Below are 19,036 nucleotides of genomic sequence, written 5' to 3'. Positions count from 1 at the left end.
AAGGACAGATTTCTTGAGAGCAGTGCGAGCCCTTCGCCGTGGCCCAGGAGGTCAGGAGAAAAACCATCAGCAGAGCCTGGTGGCACCCCAAAGGCCCCAGTCCACTCCCCCACAACAGCATGAGCTCTGCTTCGATTGCATCGGGGGTGCAAGACCTCGGTGCCCTTCGCTGCGGTTGGCCGGCGCGTGGTGGCTGCTATTATTAGTTTTTTATTGTATCACTTGTCTTTTTTATGGCCAGACAGTCAACTGTCGGCATCAATTATGAGAGTTAATATTGACGGACTCTTAAAAGAGGTTTAAATATTAAAGTGAAAAGGGACTTGCTCTGGGCTTCGTCTCTTTGCGGTGTTCGTCAGTAAAGCCTTAACTTGCAAAACAGTTGTCACAGCGATTTCGTGCGTCTTGCGCTGACACGGTGTCTGAGCGGCAAATGTCGCTGGAATTTTTCAAATGAGCAAACTGGAGTTATTAATTATGCTAATAATCATGACTCTTAAGATAGCTGCTCTGACGAAGACAGTGGATAAAACTCGCTTGTTTTAAAAGGGACGGTGGAGGAGCCATTGTCTTTGTCGTATTTAAAGAGCCTCTATGCAGGGAAAAAACCTCTTCATTTCTAGGGAAAAAGCCATTCACACATATAAACCTGAATCCTCAATAAGTATATCTTCATTTTAGCCAACATGCTATTTATTGATTTTCCCTGCAATTATGCAGCGTTGTATTTATTTGCATCAGTGCTCTGCTGTGCCATATATTAAACCTCCCTTCCTCCAGTGGTGGCTCTTTAGAAAAATGCTTCTGATTTCCCCTCAGAGTATGAGGTCAAGAGGCCATAAGTTATGATTTTGAACCTATAGCCAGACCTAATTTATGGATCATTTCTGGTTTCTTGTCCTTAACCATTTAGGGGAGAGTGTTTCATCAGAGAGGCAGTGCGGGTCTGTTGTGCACAGCTGCTTGGAGAGAAGTATCCGCACAGAGAGCCAGGCTTGGCAGCAGGAGATGTATGGACTTTAGCACAGCGCCCTGCAATGCTGCATGCACTTCAGAACTGCTTGTCTATAAATTATCTGTAGTTCTGCTGAAAAATGTTTGGATTTCCTAGTATAGATCTAGATTTTCTTACTAAAGTAAGGAAAATCTCATTGAGAGGAAGAGTCAGTTCTCATGTAACAGAAATTAGTTTTCATTTGCTCAGCACCGAATGCTTCTGGTTCTCATATTTTGTTCTCCAGACTAATATTGACAAAATATAGATTTGCTTCTCTCATTCTCAAACAACTTTGGTAATATTTGCTGTGGACGAAAGGTAAAGGTTTTACATTACAGCTTGTAAAACACTCAGAAAATTTCTCCTGACTTGCAGCAAAGTGCAGTTGGCACTGCCCCGTGCCTGGTGCGCTCCCAGCACCCTGCTGCAGCTCGTGCCGTGCCGGAGAAGTGAAGGCGTTGCTGGTTTAGATTTCACTCGCTGCACGATCACCTGAGCAGCACACGCTGCTTGCTCTGACTCAGAATAGCTCGGAGTGCTTATAAAAGGGCTGATCACCCATTTCAGCTAATTTTGGGTCAGACGCAGAGAAATCTCCGTGGGTGAATCACTGCATGGGGACGTGCAGGGCGGTGCAGGCTGCCTGTGCCGAGGAAACTGTCCGAAGGCGGCCGGGCAGGGGATGTGGCATGCCGCATGCATCAGTTCATTTCTGACTTAACTGCCTCAGCAGCTCTTGGGAGCGATCCCCTTGCGCTTTACATCACCAAAACCATCTGCTAGAGCTGTGCCTAGGATCGCCTGGTCCTCTAGAGGCAGCAGGGAGAAAAAGGCAAAGTGAGATTCCTCTGTGGAAAGAAGTAAAAAAAGAAATAAAAATTTAACCCATTCAAACCCGAACGAAGCCTTTGCAGCCTCAAACCAGGTCAAGCATAGGCTGGATCAGGCCCATCCTTCAGGAGCTCACCGATGATGTTGGGTGCCCTGAGGTCAGCCAGCTGCCTGCAGGGCGCATCGAAAATGCGGCGGAACAAATAAATGGCAACCTCGACAGCTACTGATGAGGTTCGGATGTGAACCGGTGCCAGACGCTGCTGTCAGCATTACCGCTGTGCCCGGCTGTGTCAGCACCGATCTTGCCATGAGAACCTTCAGTCCCACATGTGCACCCAAGCACACGGAAACCCAGCAAGGAAAACGCCCCCGAGCATCCGGACCCTGCATCTGGGGTGCAGAGGCAGCTACACGCATGCAATGAGTGTGCGGGTGCTCAGAGCTGGCTCTGAGCCCCGTGGGTTGGGCTGGAGATGAACCCGCAGCTTTTAATTCTGGATTTATGGCTGCTGGTGATCCTAAGCTAACCCTTTGCCTTTGCAGTGTCTGAATGCAACTTTGGGGATTAATAAACGGGAGAAGTCGGGACCTTAGCTGTCATTAATATAGTAGATGTGCCCGGCACTAAAACCAACAGCCGTAAACCATGGAGGAGCAGACTTCACCGAAAGGCAAACCAGCTACCTGGTGCACAGGGTTAATAGCTTCAAACCAACAGCACAGCCATCGCCGCGGGCTCGGCTGTGCTGCGACTTCCTCCCAGGATCCCAAGGAGTTAAAATGAAACAAACCTCCTCATGCATTTTATGTCACAGCTCCCCCTTTTTTGTCTGTGTGTGACCAAGCCAAGTTCTTTTTTAGCTCTACCCTTTTGAAAACTGCTGGTTACAGATAAATTAAAATGCCAGAACTGAAATTGCCCACGTTAGCCCCTAAGGGAGCCTGCACTGTCATCTTTCATTAGATGCTGATAGACCAAAAGCCCAAGGCAAAGTGAAAGCTGGTTCCTAAGAAAGGGCTGGGAGCCAGGAGCTGCATCTCTCCGCTGTAATTTTGCATCTCTGTCCTTTTAAGTTTAAGCTGAGCAATGCTTTCTTGGACATGTCTGTTTTCATACTGCAAATTTCAGTCTTAAAATCAACAGCAAATATGAACAGAGTATTCCACAGAGTCCTAAATTGTCAAGACAAGCCAATGCATTTTCTCAGAGCAATCTGATGGTTTTGTCTGGTGTCAGCCCTTACATCCTCCAGTGCAGATGATGTGTTTGGACGGTTTAATAAAGAGCTGTTTAGAAATGTGACTGTTATTCCTTTTTTAAAAAAATGGAGTCAAACAATCCCTCGGCAACAAACACAGGATGATCCCCATAGTTCTTCCATCGTTTTAAAGGAGGGACGGTTGCTCGGTGGGCTTTGTGAGGAGCAGCGCAGAGGTGAAATGCTCTGGTCTTAAAATAAAAAGTCTAAATTTAATGCCTGCACAAGAAGCTTAATAAACCATAAAGGCCAGCGGCTTTCCAGCATCCTTTCACTTTGTATTTGAATTAGAGATGTGCTTTGACTTAGAAAAATGGGGCTGGTCCTTGGTGCATGCGGCAGCAGGCTGTGCGCTGGGCTCGGGGCTGGAGCCTTGGAAAGGAGCAAAAAGCCCAGATCCGCATCCTCAGGGGCTGCTCAGAGCTGCACGTTGCTGTCGTGGCCAGAGGACAAGAGCTGCCTCACGGCCCCAGGATCAGCAGATGGGTGAGGAAGAGGAGGCCCCCGGTCATCACCTCTAGGTCTCTTGAGCTTCCTTGCCCCCACAAAATTCTGCTGAGGCAGAGCGGCCAGAAAGCCGTACTGGGCTGCCTGGTTATTTAACCCTAGGATAGATGGGATAGAATTGATAGAATTTATAGAATGTATAGAATTACATAGAATTTATAGAATTGTTAGAATTCATGGTCACCGTAAGGAACAAAGCGAGTGGCTGACTAGGGTACTTTTTAAGACTCGTGAAGCTAGCCTAGTTGGTTTTGTTCATCTGTTACGCTAGGAGTGCAATAATATGCTCCATTTCCATCCACCGTCTTCTATTTATTTGTTTTGATCTATGATGGGGAAAGGAGCCATCTTAGGTATCTCTTGCTTTCTCGGAGTCAGCAAGGTTTTGGTTTTCAGACCGTAACTTCTCTGAGCTCCTAATCTCCGTTTTTATCTTTCTTTTTTTTCTTTCTTTTTTTTTTTCTTCTTTTTTTTTTTTTCCTAGCTGCTCCTGAATTAACTTCTGTTCTGTGTATACACCACAAAGCAAACAACCTCACAGCAAAGTCCAGTGTGCTTTTCTCTTGGCAGCAGGTAGGCCCCCTTCACCGTATGACACCCGCAATTGATTGAGTATATGAAACCATAACACAAAGTAAAGAAGGCTGCCAAGTAGATTGTTCCAAAAGTTATCGGGCAAGGCTGTGGGGAATTAATCTTCATTGCAGCACAACTCCAGAGGAGGCAATAATAATGAGCTGCACTTAGCACAAGTAAATACCTGCGACAGCTCTATGTGCTGCAGTGCTCGAGACCTCGAGATCACAAAGGAGAGGAAAAGGTTTTGGCTTCAGTTCGGGGGAGTTTCTGCTCTATTTGAGCACTCCAGTGGTAGGTGTTCTGGTGGAGGAATTGTGGACATCCCCGTGATGCAGTAACTTGGCGTTTTGGCTTTGGATTTTCCTTTTAGTGCATCCCAAAGACTTGCTTCAAGCAAGCAATGAGGAAGGTACTGCCATGGTCTTCTCAGATCAGCACTGTCAGTGCTCTGCCTTTCCCACTTAACTCTGTCCTCGTCCTTGCTTTTAAAATAAATCTATGCTCATATGCCACAGATGAGGTTTCACCTATCCTGCCTGTTGCCAGAGGCTGCTCATTTGGGATAAAGCTCAGGCTTAATCTCAAATACATGACCTAAATAACATCAGAAGAGTGAAAATAAACAGATCAGGCTTTGGCTTTTGCTCCTTCTGACTGTGGAGGATTTTTGCAGACTGGTTCATCCGGAGGGGTGGCAAAGGGTGTGCATACACCCGGCCAGTCTTTGTAACGCCCAGTGAGGATGCAGCCGCATCTCCTTGGCTGGGACTTGCAGCATCCACACTACATTGAAAGGGTATAAAAAAAAACAACTAAAAGCAAACAAAGAAAAACCAAACAAATATCACACACACACACAAAAAACACAACCACAAACAAACACACAAACAAAAAAAAACCAATAACCGCAAACAAACTACCTTCTGACCCTTTCCAAAAAGAGCCTGGGAACAGCCACCAGGCAGCAGTGGCGCAAATCAGGGTGGTTTCTCCAGTTGGTGCTCAGAGACGGGCATGCTAAAGAAGCTGCTTTGGCCACGGAGCGATGGTTTTGGCAGCAGAAGTCACAGGGTTGTGAGAAGGGCAAATTTGGTCTAAAATCAGAAACACCATTTTGTTTCCTGACTTACAGAAGAGGATAATCACGCTCCCTTTACATGGGTATCATGCCGTTTAATTAGTAAATGATTAATTTGTTAATGATTTCCCTGGCACGGAAAGCACTGCTGAACAGCTTCTTTTCCCAGCCATGTAGAGCCGAAGCAGAAGGGAGGTACATCTGCACCGTCTCAGGGCTGTGCTCGGCTCCTGCTCCATCCCTCTGCCCGAATCTGTTCACTCGGTGGAAGAAGAGGGTGAAAAGCTGTGCTGAAAGCCCGTTCCTGCAGCACCCTCCACATCAAGGCACATAAAATCTTTGTGAAGCTGGGACACATCATCACCCTTTCTGAAGCTAAAAGCCATCAGGTGTTTTCTTAGAGCTGGACAAGGGCTGGGAAGTGAGTACCAGACCTCCTGGTGCCCGCGGCTGCGCCTCACTCCGAGCCACCTGCAGAAGAGATGTTTGCATTGCAAACTTTCACATAAAACATGTAATTCCACTCTATAAACACTCACATAGCCCAAACCCTGCTTATTCACAATTTCAGCAAATAAGATTACCAGTGAAAAGAGAAGGAAGCAGAAATGAATTGCAGCCTTGCTTAAGAAAAGAGAAAGAGACCCATTTAAGCCAATTTCTCCAATCAAGGAGAAAGGCTGTTTGAAAAACAGATGAAAACAAGCCTGGTTTCCTTGCAAAGGAACTTGACCAGAATGGCATTTTTCCATGAAAAAGGCTCGAGAGGGGCAGTTTGAGGGGGCCGGGGCTGCTTCCCCAGGGCAATGTGGCCACAGCCCTGCGGTTTGCACCTCGGCAGCAGGGCTCCCAGCCCCTGCTGTGGCTGCTGCCTGCTCCCTCTGTCTCCCAAGGGGTTAATTTGCTGCAGAGACAGCTGAGAATCTCCAGGAAGGTTTCTCTTTTCCTGCCCCTGCTCCAAAGCTTCCCTGACTGCCGGCCTCTGGGAGCATCCCAGGTTTCAGGCAGCTCTGCGGTACCAGAGATAGGGCTGATGTCTCCTCGGCCGTGGGTCCTGCCCTTTTAATTCTTGTGAGCTGATTATCTGCCTTTCCTGATCTCAATCCCCCCCTTTTCACGATGCCTTTCTTACCCAATGCCTCTTGCCAGCCTTTCCCCCAGCCCGGCTCAGCCTCTGGGGAGAGCCTGCCCCTTTCACAGCTTTTCGCCTGACGACACATGACTCCCAAGCAAGTGCTTTTTTTAGGGCTCTTGACTTTAAAAAGCTCCACTTTTCGAACAGGGACATGTGCTTAAAAGGGGCAACGTGCCCAGTGCTGAAGGATAATCCTGACATCAGCATTGTGGCACCAGAAATACACCTGCTGTGAGCGTGAGCAGAGCTGGACCCCTCGGATCTCGAGCGGCTTCAGATTCCTCAGGGAAGCTCAACGCACACACACAGAGCACTGCCTGTTGTGTGCAAAGTCATGCATTCAGCTCTCTGCAAAGTGGCGAGATTGGCTTAAAAATAATGAGGTTTAAAAATAGAGAAAAAATATATTTTGGGCAACTTTTATCTGCTCCTTGGCTTTGGAGTGGTTTTCAGCTTGGCTCTGGGGACCACTTCAATCCCATTTCCAAGTTCTTCTCCGTACCCTGGAGGGCCAGACATCTACTTGAAGAAATCAAATCAAATCTGAGATTGCCAGAAACCCCACAAAATACTGACGGTTTTTAAACCAAACAAAATCTTCTCTCCAAAAGGGAGCCCAGTCCAGCCCGACAATACAAATCACGAGCTGGCAGTGCAGCCCTCCTAGCGAGGCATCCTTGCTGATTAGCGCTGCTGCCTCATTAACATGCATACTGTAATCTCATTTGCTCCAGGATTGCTTTGATGTTAATTCCAGCGTTTTGGTGCAGTGTGGTACTGCACTTTGTGTTTCCAGGCTGACATCCCTCTCTTCTGCAGCCCAGGCCTTCCCTTCCTCCTGAGTCCTCCCTGCTGCAGCCGCCACAGCCCCGGCCACCCCGACCCTCCCAGCCTGCAGCTTTGCTCTCTTGCACGCAGCCTGGTGCTCGTGCTCTGCTTTCCATATAATTTTTTTCTATCATTTTCAGACACCCTTTTATATATCTTTTCAAGCTAAATCCACCATTTCCCCCGGCCCCATTCCCTGGGTCGGATGTTCAGCCACAAAGGGGACCTGGTGCGGGGCCAAGGGGATGAAATCGTGACGCTTTCTGCCCCGAGTGCTTGCTCTGGGGCTCGTGAACAAACCTGCTCAGCCCCACAGCCCAGCCAGGCTGTGCCGCCTCCTTCCTGAGATGGTGGGGATGGTTTTGGAGCAGAGGATGGATAAGGCAGCATCCTCTGAAGGATGCCCACCAAGCCCTGGCTTCTCCAAACACCCTGTCTGCTTTGGGGGCTGTTCTTATGGCTAGAGGAGAGGACAAGGACATCAGGCAGATGTCCGGAGAGACGGGGGAAGAAAGTTTAATGCATGTTGTTATTGGTATCTGAGTTATCGAGAGAGCCAGATGTGTGGCTGGGGTTGGCTGGGGCTGGGGATGCTGTGAAGAGATTCTGTTCAAAGCAAGATGGGGACTTCACCGCCCCACAAAATCAATCATTTACACACTTAAACGCATATTTCAGCTATCACAGGCATTTGCAATCACAAGGGCTCAGAGCTACCTCAAAACACAGGCAGCGCAGGAAAGCTAGCCTGCTTTATTGTCTGGGAGATCAATGACTTTAATAATTAGCATCTTACTTACACATAATTTCTATACTCAATTTGAATCTTAATTAGAGGTGGAGAGGGGGGATGTAGAAGCTGTGATGCAGCACAGCGCCGTGAGCTGCTCCCACCCCTTCGGAGCATCATCCCCTGTTTGGGGAGACACCCTGGGGCTGTTGGGGGGTCATTGCTGCCTGTCCTGTCCCCAGAGGCTTGGCAGAGGGACAAAGTGCAGGAGGACACAGCACTGGAGGGTCTCAGAGCCAAGGGACCCGCACTCATCCTGCCTCAAAGCCCAGTCCAGTCCCCTTCAGGGGCTGGCCAAAGGACCGCGCACCTTGGGTGTGCACCCAAGCTCTTGGGTGCCAGCACCCAGTGCCGAAGGGAGACGTGACAGCCTCTGGGGCCACCTCTGCACATTGCTCATTCGCTGCAAGAGGAAAGCTCGGCTCCTGAGGAGCTCCCCAGGCCCTGGAGCAGTACAGCCAGAATGACTCTGGATTTTACAGATGGACAAACCCAGGCAGCGAGACGCCAAGCGACGTTCGAAGCTCTCCCAGCACACCCAGCAGGGCTGGGACTCAGATGGGTGTTTCACGGGGTCCCCGTCCCCCTGCCTGGTGCAAGACGGGCTGCAGGTGGGCATGGGGCAGTTCGGGCTGCAGCTGAGGGTGTCCGATGTGGTCAGCTGCTCTAAAAATCTGCAGGCTGTAGGGCCCAAGAAAGGGCCCGAGGAGCTCTCGGTGCAGGCAGGTTCAGCCCGCTCAGCCTACCTGTCTTTGCACAAGGACGTGCATCACAAAACCTGCTGCATTTGAAGCCCAGCGTTTTAATTAAACTGATTTAACATCCGAGTTTGCGAGGGGCTCAGGGCTGGCAAGCACAAAGGAGCCTCACAATCACTCTCGCTCCATTGTTGACGGGCTTTTGCTCTCTGTTTGTACAATAACCTATTGAACTTTTCCAGACTGTAATTCAATACAGAATAGATCCTTGCAGGAGGCTTTTTTTGGCAGGGAGCACTGAAGGCCTTGAATCAATTTCACTTTTCCAGTGTGGCTGTTTAATGTATTGATACCAGCTGGAAAAAAAAAAAAAAAAAAAAAGGAATCAATGTTACTTTTATTTGTCCTGAGCTGAAGCTTTTTGGGGCTGTTCTTTGTGACACCGATACCACGCGGCGTGTGGCCATTGTCCCACCTTCGCAAGGAAAAGCAAAGTCTGTTAATGTGAAACAAGGCATTTTTTTTTTTGTCAGTAATACTTCCCATTCTTGCAAAGGCTTAAAACCTTTTATACAAAAAGTCCAGCACTCGCACCGGCGCGTGGCTTAGCCGGTTATCCTAATGAAACCGGGAAAATGCTGCGTAGTGCCCGGGACCCTCGAATGCAGCTGCATTGCTGTGTGAGCACGGGACGAGGTGTGCTCAGGACCAGGCTCAGGCTCATGTCAGGATGTGCCTGGAGCAGGGCTCTTTGGTGACGATGGCCCAAGTGTCCTGTGCAAACTGCCAGCTTTTCTGAGCTGGGACACGCATGCTGTCCGCCCCATTTGCACCGGGGACAAGCCTGGCACATGGGTGGGAGACAGTGGCTGGCCACAGTGCCCTCTGCACTTAATCCTAAAACCATTCCCACCCCTGTCATGCAGACGTAATCCTTGGGAATGCCTCGGCTGCAGAGGCAAAGCAGACCTAGATCTGTGTGACACTGGAAAAAACTGGGTGAGGAGGCAGAGAGGTGGTCCTGTGCTGCGCAGAAAGCTGTGCAGGAGCTTAAAGGAGGAGGCAGGGCGGTGGGATGGGGAGAAGGTAGTGGGCTGGGGACAGCACGATGGGCAGGGGGAGATGGGGATGGGGCAGGAAAAAGCCTCATCGTGGCCACAGGGTGGGCTCAGTGGTGCCCTTCCATGTGTGCAGGAGCAGCACGGAGCTGGGGGGCGGCAGTTTGGGGAACACGGCAAGGAGTACACCCTCCGGGGCAGGGGCTGAGCGTGGCACACCAGAAGCACTCCCAAAAGACGAGGCGGTTAATTGTTACTTAAGCAATCAAGCTGTTTCCAGAGTGCCTGGGGTGAGGCTGTGGCGGTGGAAGGTATCGCAGTGCCAGAGCAAGGAGTGGCATCGGCAGGGCCCCTCTTTGCTGGGAAACTTCTGCTGTGAGAGCCATGGGAAGCTGCGGGCTGCACCAGGGCTGCTGGCCTGGGGTGCCGTCGCAAAGCCCAGCCCAGCACAGGGCTGGCAGAGAGACCAGCAAAAGCAAGAAAGTACAGGGAAAAATCCCTACGGGGTTGAGCCAAATGTCCAGCAAAAAAAATAATCAAAAAATAAAAATAAAAATCTCAGCCCGCTCAGAGGTTTGCCCTCCAGCTTGCTGACAAATGTGTACGTGCACAAACACGATATGATGCACATGGACACACACATGTAGGTACAGGGGATTTACTCAGTGATAATGGTCAGTTTTCCAAGGAAAAGGAATGGCTGGGTTTCACAAACCTTTGAGTGATTTAAAAGCATGACTTCCACTGAATGACATTCTCAGAGTGTTTTCCTGTTAGGGTTTGGCCCAGATGAAGAGCAGAATGATACTGCACCAGCTAATTATGGGGAATAGGACGACTGTTTCCAATGGAGTTGCAGTTGCTAAAGATCTGCCCCAAAGGTTAGTCTTGGGTTTAGAAGGCAGCTTTCTTCCCTGCCATTTAACATGGGGAGAGAGGAGAAAATGGGTGCCTAAAATGTACAGGTTGCGTATGCACTACAGCTTGGATGGGCCTGATGAGGACACGGAGAGCCCAATGTTGCTGTGGCGAGTCCTGCCACAGGGAACTTGGGAACGAAATCCCTGCTCATAACCAGGTGCTGCAGCGCAAATCTCCTCTTCACTTGGAGCAATTTCTGAAAGACAAAGAAAAATCCCCCCGGCGAGGTGTGTGGGGACCATCCAACGTGCCAGCTAACCAGATCCCTGTGCCTCAGAACTGAGCCAGAAGGGGACACCAACGGCGGCAGGGTGCCGGCGAGGTGACGCGGTGGCCACGATGATGGCGAAGGTGGCCAGGACGGGCTGGGAGGGCACGCGGGGGGAGGCGAAGGGGTTTCCATCCAGGCGGCCATAACCCTGCAGCGGGGTGGCTGCTGGCTGTGCCCACAGGACCCTGCAGGGCCCCATCCTCGGGCAGGATGGGGACCGCTGGGGACGAGCATCCCCACGCATCCTTGCAGCCCCCCCGGCGCACCCCGCCGCGCGCGCACGGTTCGTGCCTGACCCCCGGCGTCCCGGCACTCCCCTTCCCCTCCACTTATAAATCAGAGCAGAATTAATTCAGGCGCCGCGTTTTATTTGATAAACGTCAAAATATGTAAATACCGGGCTCTCTTCCTCCAGTCGCTAAAACAAATGGAAAACACATTTATTAGCATAGAGATGAGTTTAATCAAATCAGCGGCGAGTACAAATTAGCCACAGGAAACGTAATGAGCTGGGAATTAATTAGCAGCATAATGGTAATAACTTTGCCTGCTGATTACCTTGCGGCCATGGCTCTCCCCCAGGGCTTTCCATGGGTTCTCCAACAGCTGATCTTTTCTGTTGCAGGAGCCCCTGAACTGGAACAGCATGGCCGACAGCTCCGGTGCAACAGACTGGAGGAGGGGAGGGAGACGGAGGGAGGGAGGAAAAAAAATGCCATGTGAGACTTACGCCGCCTTTACCTTTCCAAGCCACAAGCCTGCTTCTTTTCCCCAGTGCTCTCTCTGTTTGTCCTGCTGGCCTGAGAGCTATTCTGTCTCTACCCGGCTCTGGAATGGGGATGCTGCCTTGCTGCAGCTTCTCGTGGGCAGGCTGCGCCCCTGTGGGGTATCTGGGTCACCTTTGCCGATTGAATATTGCCTCTCCAAGCAGGCACAGGGCACAGATCAGAGCCCTGACTGCATCCACCCCTTCCTCCAGGGTTATTTCAGCACTTCCAGCATCATGCTGTACAGGGGTGATGCTGGACTGGACTTGCTTGAAATAAATATTTGTGTGGTTTTGGATAGGGGCTTGGGAAGGGCAGGAGTGGGGTGACCCCGGAGACTCAGCTGGCTTTTTTGAGGAGCTGATGTTGCATGAGAAAGGGACAATTGGTGCTCCAGGGGCTTTGTAAAGTGCTGGGCTTGTAAATTAACTGTTTGACACCAGCAGTGATGGAGAACAGTGGGGGGCAGGGGCTGCATGCGGGAAGGGGGCAGCTTCGCTTCTTGATTTATTTGTATTCCTGCTGCAGTGCCTCGGCTCCTAACACCTGAGCAGTCCAAAATAACTCGCACAGAGCCTTCCAGTGCAGGAGCTAAAAGCTCTTCATAAGCCTTAATGAATCAAGCTGTGCAACAGCCCTGCGAGGAATTATTATTCCCGATGGTGCAGGAAGGTTAAGGGAGAAACGCTCGCATCTGGGGGCCTCCATTTGGACGCTCCTGTCCATCCTCGCGCACCTTCACACAGAGCCTCCTGCTCAAGTGACTGAGCTGAAACCTGAGCAGCTGAAAATACAAAGCTAAGTTAAAAAAATAAGCCAGGGCATGCGCTGAGGTGCTTTAGCAGGGGGATTAGCCGAGCATCTCAGTTTAAACTGTGGTTCAAAGGGATTTCCCCAAATTTTATGGAGAAAGTGGGAGCACGGCTCCAGGTGGCTGGTGCCTGTGGATCCTTTTTGTCCTCTCTGCTCCGGATGCTTGTGAAATGGAGGGAGGAGGATGGTCAGGTGAGGGCCCAGTGCTGACAAGGACATGGCAATTTTTTTTCCTGGGGAGATGGTGTCAGCTTGGACTCGTGCTTCCCCCAGTCACCGGGCTGTCAGGGGTACCTCATAAATCAGGCCGGTGAATCCTCGATGTGATGCTCACCGCATCGCTCCAGCTGCTCCAAGCTGTGCCTCAGCCATGCCAGCTCCTTGGGCCATCCAGGTTTGGGCAGGCATTTGATTCGAGCTGTCAGGAGCTGGCGGACTGAAACTGATGCAAACAAGGAAGGAGTCAACACTTTAAAAACATATCCAGGCTGGATGGGAACGGGCAGAGGTTCTTCATTTACTGGAGGCAAAAGAAAGAGAGGATTTTCACATTTTACAGAGTGTCTCTGTGCTAATGGGAAGGTATTTGGTTTAACTCCAGGAGGCTTCGGAGAAGGAAGGGTTCTCTCAGTCCTGAGATGGGCTTAGACCAAAATGAAGGCTCTGTCTTTCCCTGAGACACAAAGGAAATTCACATTCAGCTCTGATCTTTGAAGCTGAGACTCAGTTCTCCTGCTTGGAGACCTTACTAAAATCTGTATCTGACCTTCAGGCGCAAAAATAAAAGGTAGCATATAAATTCCTGCTTCGGCTCTCACGGTAAGATTTTCCAAGGCCCTCGTTGTTGCCCGGAATTTGTTTTTGCAGGCATTTCTGGGTCATTTACCATTGCCTTTAATTCAAGCAATATCGGCTCATTGATTCTGCCAACATCTCCCTACCCAGTTTGAATAAACCCACCAACATCAGCAGTACTGACAGCAAAGCATTGCCTCCCTGAGCTGCTTGGAAGAAGAACCTGACGACTGGACACTTGTCCCTGGAAAACCTGGCCAGTGCCTCCGAAACCTGGAGACAGAGGAGAGGGAATGAGCTCTGCTGCGTGCTAGGTCTCACACAGGGACTAAAATGCTTATGCAAAAGTACCAAAACACAGCAATAAATGGCTTACGGGACGTTTTGGTGATGTGTGGACTTTTGTGGGAGCGTTTGCTCCTTCTGGAGAAGCAGAGGCAGAACTGGGACAGGAACTATGCAGAGCTCACTGCAGACGGCAGTAGGAAAGGGATGCTTGCACGGATATTTTCAGCATTTTTGCAAAAGCCCTCACTCAAGGTATTGCTCAGAGGGCCTATGCTGGGCCCAAGCCCTCCTGCTGCCTGTCTGCTCGGTACCTTGTGCCCAGAAGGGTGCCCAGGGCTGATGCGCTGTGGGCTGTGGAGCATCCATCCCCTCTCAAAGGCCATTGCCAGGATGGTCCTCCGTGGAGATCTCACCTGCAGAGTCAGGGCTACAAGGGCTTGACCTCTGATGAAAGTCGAGCGGCTTCAGTTAAAGAAGCTCAGCTCTTTGCTCCCTTTAATGCCTCTGATTTCTTTTATTTTTGAATTTTTTTCAAAGGGAGCTCGTGCCACTTGCAACAATGGATTAAACCATGAGTTGTAGTTAAAGAATCCTGTACTTTATTATCATGGATAAATAATATCTCACCCAGAAGAAAATGGGAGAACACAAGGTCACCCAGCATGCCCAGGGCTGAGCCTGAATAGGAGGTCTAAGCTCCCGTCTGGTGCTCCAGCCTCCCCTGCCGCCCATGCGTCGCTCTGAAGGCAAAGGGGTTTTATTCTTCAAAGTGCCGTTTCCCTTTGCTACCTGCAGACAAATAGATTGCTCTAAGACGCATGCCATGAACTGATTTTTGATTCATGAGAGCTTGAACCAACGCTGATCATAAGAGAATCGACAGCGATCATGAAATATGAGAGGTTTTTAAGAAGCTGTCTACGTCGCACTGAGGTCTGCAGCACGCTTCCTGCTTCAGAGCCAGAGGGGCCAAATCCAGCCCTAGCTTGTTAATGAAAACGCAGAAGCAAAATCAGGGAGAGCAGAATTTGCCCCAGTATATTCAGAGCTACCTTTTTCTGCAGAAGCTCTTCGGAAACCTACCACTTTAAGCATAAACACAAGACAACGCTGTTTTCATGCAATTTTCTTGCCAATGCTTTTTCTTAAAAATCTGTACGGCTGTCATGTAAAATATGCCTTGGTTTGTTCTAATTTAGATTACGCATATTTGTCCTCAGTGAATGATTGATTAAGTGCTCTGATCTTGACTGCTATGTTAGCAGCAGGGTATCTGCGCAAGAGGATTGGAAATCTCATTGGATAAATTGCGGAGATGAAATCTTAGCTGTTAGAGACCTGGTTTTCTTTTTCACAGCCAAGGCAAATGCTGTCTTCTTCGCAATAACAAACATGCTTTGTAATGCGTTCCAGGACGGTGCTGATCCTGACTTTGTTTCTTCATGGAGGGGTTTAAAGCTGTCATAATACCATGGCACCAAACTCTTAATGTCAAGGATATCGCTGTTACGTGGGGATATCTGAGTTCACTGGATCAGTTGTGATTTACACTGATGTAACTGAAAACAAAATTTGTCTCACTGACATCTGCGGAGCTGCTCTGATAAAACCAGCGCATAAGCAAAACCAGGGAAAAAAAAAAAGATATCTCTGTGCAACGGAGCTCATTCCAAGCATCAGGCATGGTTTAGCAGGGCTGCCCGAGATGGAAAACCTCCTTCTGGGGTTAGTTACCCTGTCAATCTCGCTTTAACATCACTGAACCTGAACCGTGTGCGAATGCATTGCTACCTGCAGGAACCGGGAGACATCGCCTTGCTTATTTGTATAATCTCATGTCCCACACTTCTTAGGGGAAATTATGTCAAGCTGTGTTTTGTCTTCTTTTCATCTGTTTGCATTCATGATCTAGAACCGATGCGAATAAAGGCACCTGAAGAAGATGAATTAAAAACGTATTTTGTTTTTCGTTAGCATGTCTTAATTTCTAAAGTTAGTCTATTATTTGTGTTGTCTCTGGAGAACTGTATTGCTGGGAAAGTGTGGTAACAAACCAGGCATTTTTCTAAAGAAACGACGTTTTATTTTCCTTTTCTCTTTCTGAAGCTTTTCTCTGACCTTCCTGGAGTTGTAAGGAAAGCTTTCAAGACCATCAGAATAAATGGGTTGTTTACTGTGATGCTTGCAGCCTTGGAAAGAAAAGATAAAAGAATAAAGGCAAGAGAATCCCTATACCTGCTGTCTTCCAAAAGGGGATGGATGGGGTGTGAGCTGAAGAGAAAATATTCCAAAATTTTAGCATGATGCTGTCACAGCGAAGCAGAGGGAACCAGAACAAAGCTAAACAAAGAGGCAGTGACCCCAGGGGTATCGGCGGGACGCAGCACCCTCCTGCTTGGGGCGTTCAGAGCTTTGCAGAGGAAGAAGTAAGGGTAGATTGCAGACCTACTAGAAAGAGAAATATCTTGGAGAAAATGTATTTTCTGGCTTAATTTCGCACCATCAGGACATCCTGTTTGCTATGGGCACGATCGGCACTGCTCTGCTCACACGCAGCCACCGGAGGCAGGGTCTCGGGTGGCTCCCGGCGGATCGCCGCTCTCGTGTCCCAACCCGGAGCTGCTCGCAGGGAAAGCCATGGCCCGCAGCCACGGACGGGAGTGCTAAGCTGTGTTAATGATGCCGTGTTATCATCAGGCTCTAATGCTGCCTTGAAAAGATGTCACTGCTGTGTATGTTCCTGCAGATCAGTTGGTAATTACACTTGGATCCCAAGTAATTACCTTGAGACTCGCACTCTGGCTTAGGAGGCAGAAATAACCACGCACTCTCCCAGTCCCACACGTAGTGCTTGTGGTGTAATTTAATAGCCAGCTACTAGCACAAAAGTAAAGAGGCGTTTGTCTTGTATTTATGCCCTTTTAAATTAAACATCGGTGTTTTTTCCTATGAAAGGAGCAGGGGCCTGCATGCCACTGGTCTTTTTCCCACTCAAGCGCCTTTCCCCCTTTTTGTTACAAAACGCAGTACTCCGAAGCAAAATAAATATTTATAAGCTCCTCCTGGAGTGTGACTGTTTTGACAAACTAACTCGAGCAGGTCTTGCTTTGGCTTTCCTCCGCGCCCTAGTTAGATGCGAGGCGGGGATCGAGCGGCGCTGGAGGGAGCTGCGGCGCTGGGCTGCTTCTCGCGGCCCCTCTGGGTGGGACGAGCGGGGCTGTGCGGGATGCCAAGGAGATACAGGCTGAGTTTTTCCAGGTCACATCTGCCAGCGCCTCTCCTCTTTAACCTCCCAACGTGAAACACCTGGACAGCTGTAGCACCGCATTAAGCGCCTTCCTTGATGAAGAGCTCGAAGGCAAGACAGACTGACGGCCAGCGCCCAGGAGTTACAGGGCACCCTCGCTGCCTGCAGTTTTGTTTCCCTACCACCCCTCATCGGGCATGCAGCTTTTTTTGCAGATAGAGGGTAATACTTCGTGTGCGTTTCCAAATAAAGCCGGTGCTTTTGCAAATAGTCTTCTTCCTTCAGGGTGAGCAGCTTAGTTTGGTTAGGGAAAGAAAGAGTCTGATGTGCTCCCTTTCTTTTGGCAATGTCTGGGTAATCATTGCTCATAATAATGCCATCCCAGATGTTGAAACATCTCCTGTATTAATTTTACCCAGAAGATAATTTCCCTTAGAAATCATGTGCAAATCCCCTGTTCTAATTTAAGAATTAATTCAGTGCACTAAATCTTAGCACTTCATCCTAGAAATGTTTTTCAGTGCCTGTTAACCCTTTGCAACAACAACAAAAAAGCCAAATGGGAGATTTACAGAATTACTAACCCCGTACCAGCTCTGTGTGAGCCAAATACAAAATATCTTGAACTAAGGGTCCTCTTTGACACCTGGAGCCTACCTGCTTGAATGATTTCCCACCTATGTGAGATCAGATGCAATCCAGCACCCCTTCTGTGAAGCGGTGCAATTCAAAAGTCACAAATACCTCTGTTTGCACCAGGGCACCGCTTTTTGCCTTTGTTGTCTTATTTCTAGCGGCATTCAGAGAACAAACGAATCTCAGGTAGCAGTACATTTAAGTTAAGAAAAAGTCATGCATGGAATTGGTCTCTGGGTTCTTGTAGCTACACAGCTTGCAAACGTACGTGCCCGTATTAGCAAGATCAGGCAGCCAGCTATGAAGTGTGCACGCAGAGCAGCTGAGGATCACAGAATTCCTCGAGACCAAATTTTTATATGTATCTACAAATGTTTTGTGATTCCTGCCATAAAAACATGAATTTATGATGTCACGGTGATAGTATCTAGCTAGTCGCTTCATGCAGTAAATTGTCACATTTTGGATTTCACTGATTTTACTGTCGGCAATCTTTGTGCTTGTGCCCTGTTTGGGGAGCACCCTGTGCGCTTTGCAGAGCAGAGGGCAGCCCAAGGACCTTCTCCAAAGAGGATTTCTTCTGAATCAGCTTTGATAATTATCATAAGGTGATAATGTGTGATTAGTGCCAGGGCATGCCAACATATCCACCACCACCTCATAAACCCCCCGATGCAGGACTGAGACTGCAAAGAAGCACAGCCTCGGAGGTGAAAAATGATGCAATCCCCAAAAGGAAGCAAAGGAGAAAAGACCGTGCTGCTACAGTGTGGTGAATCCCCTTTTCCTTTCTCAGTGATCCCCTGTTAATAGGCAGCAGTGGATGTGAGCCTGGCTTTGAAATGATCCTGGAGTACAAGATTTAGCTCTTGGTTTTGAAATATGTAGAATTCAGCTCTATGGAAATGCTCTGAGAGGTAAGGTGGTACATTGCTCTAGAAAGTGCTCCAGGTGCCTCCACATCCCCTGTGCAGATCAGGCCTCCTCTCCTGCCCGGCACCAAGAAGATGTGCTGGGATGACAGAAACCATGCATCTTTTGGCTTTATTCACAAATAATATCCTGCTTCACGACCCTCCTGCTGGGCACTGCTACTTAGTTTGCAAAGTCCTGCTTCTTAGACTTCATGTTTATTCGTCCATTTCAATAAAACAGGCTAGAAATACATTGCTGTTTCCTTCTGGTCCTCAAGTAAAGGAGACTGCATTTCTGCCGCCCTGAAATGTAGCCCTCTGAGCACTGCAGAATGGATCTGCTGGCCCAGCAGCTCCCAGCCTGGGCATCAGTTATTATTCCACCTGATGAATTCACCTGGGGGATCTGTTCCTTGAATGCAAAACTCTTGGGTGAGGACAACTGGAAAATGCATTACGTGGAGCATGACATGCCGTGAGCCCCAGAAACGAGTGCATGCTGAGATATGTTCACAGGCAGGGGGATAAAGTCGCTCCTTTATCTCCAAGTTGCTGCTGGAATTTCCTTCTAAAAACCCGTGTTTGTGATAAAGGAGCAGCAGTGGGTACTTGCAGTGTAAT

The 19,036-nt window shown here is 49.1% G+C and overlaps 1 long non-coding RNA gene across 2 annotated transcripts; it reads right to left on the bottom strand.

Moving 5' to 3' along the window:
* Nucleotides 1-779: 779 nt before the first annotated feature.
* Nucleotides 780-15,207, bottom strand: LOC136786487 (uncharacterized). Of its 2 annotated transcripts, XR_010825318.1 has the most exons (4): nt 14,246-15,207; nt 12,830-12,977; nt 11,514-11,627; nt 780-1,845 (listed from the first exon to the last, which is right to left on the bottom strand). It is a non-coding gene; the product is annotated as an uncharacterized lncRNA (long non-coding RNA). The 2 variants fall into 2 exon arrangements; XR_010825317.1 differs by lacking the exon at nt 14,246-15,207 and having other exon boundaries at nt 12,830-13,174.
* Nucleotides 15,208-19,036: the final 3,829 nt, after the last annotated feature.

The sequence above is a fragment of the Anser cygnoides genome, chromosome 16, assembly GCF_040182565.1.
Source record: "Anser cygnoides isolate HZ-2024a breed goose chromosome 16, Taihu_goose_T2T_genome, whole genome shotgun sequence".
NCBI lineage: Eukaryota > Metazoa > Chordata > Aves > Anseriformes > Anatidae > Anser > Anser cygnoides.
Note: the sequence above shows the minus strand (reverse complement) of the source record. Positions and strands in the feature narration are given on the sequence as shown.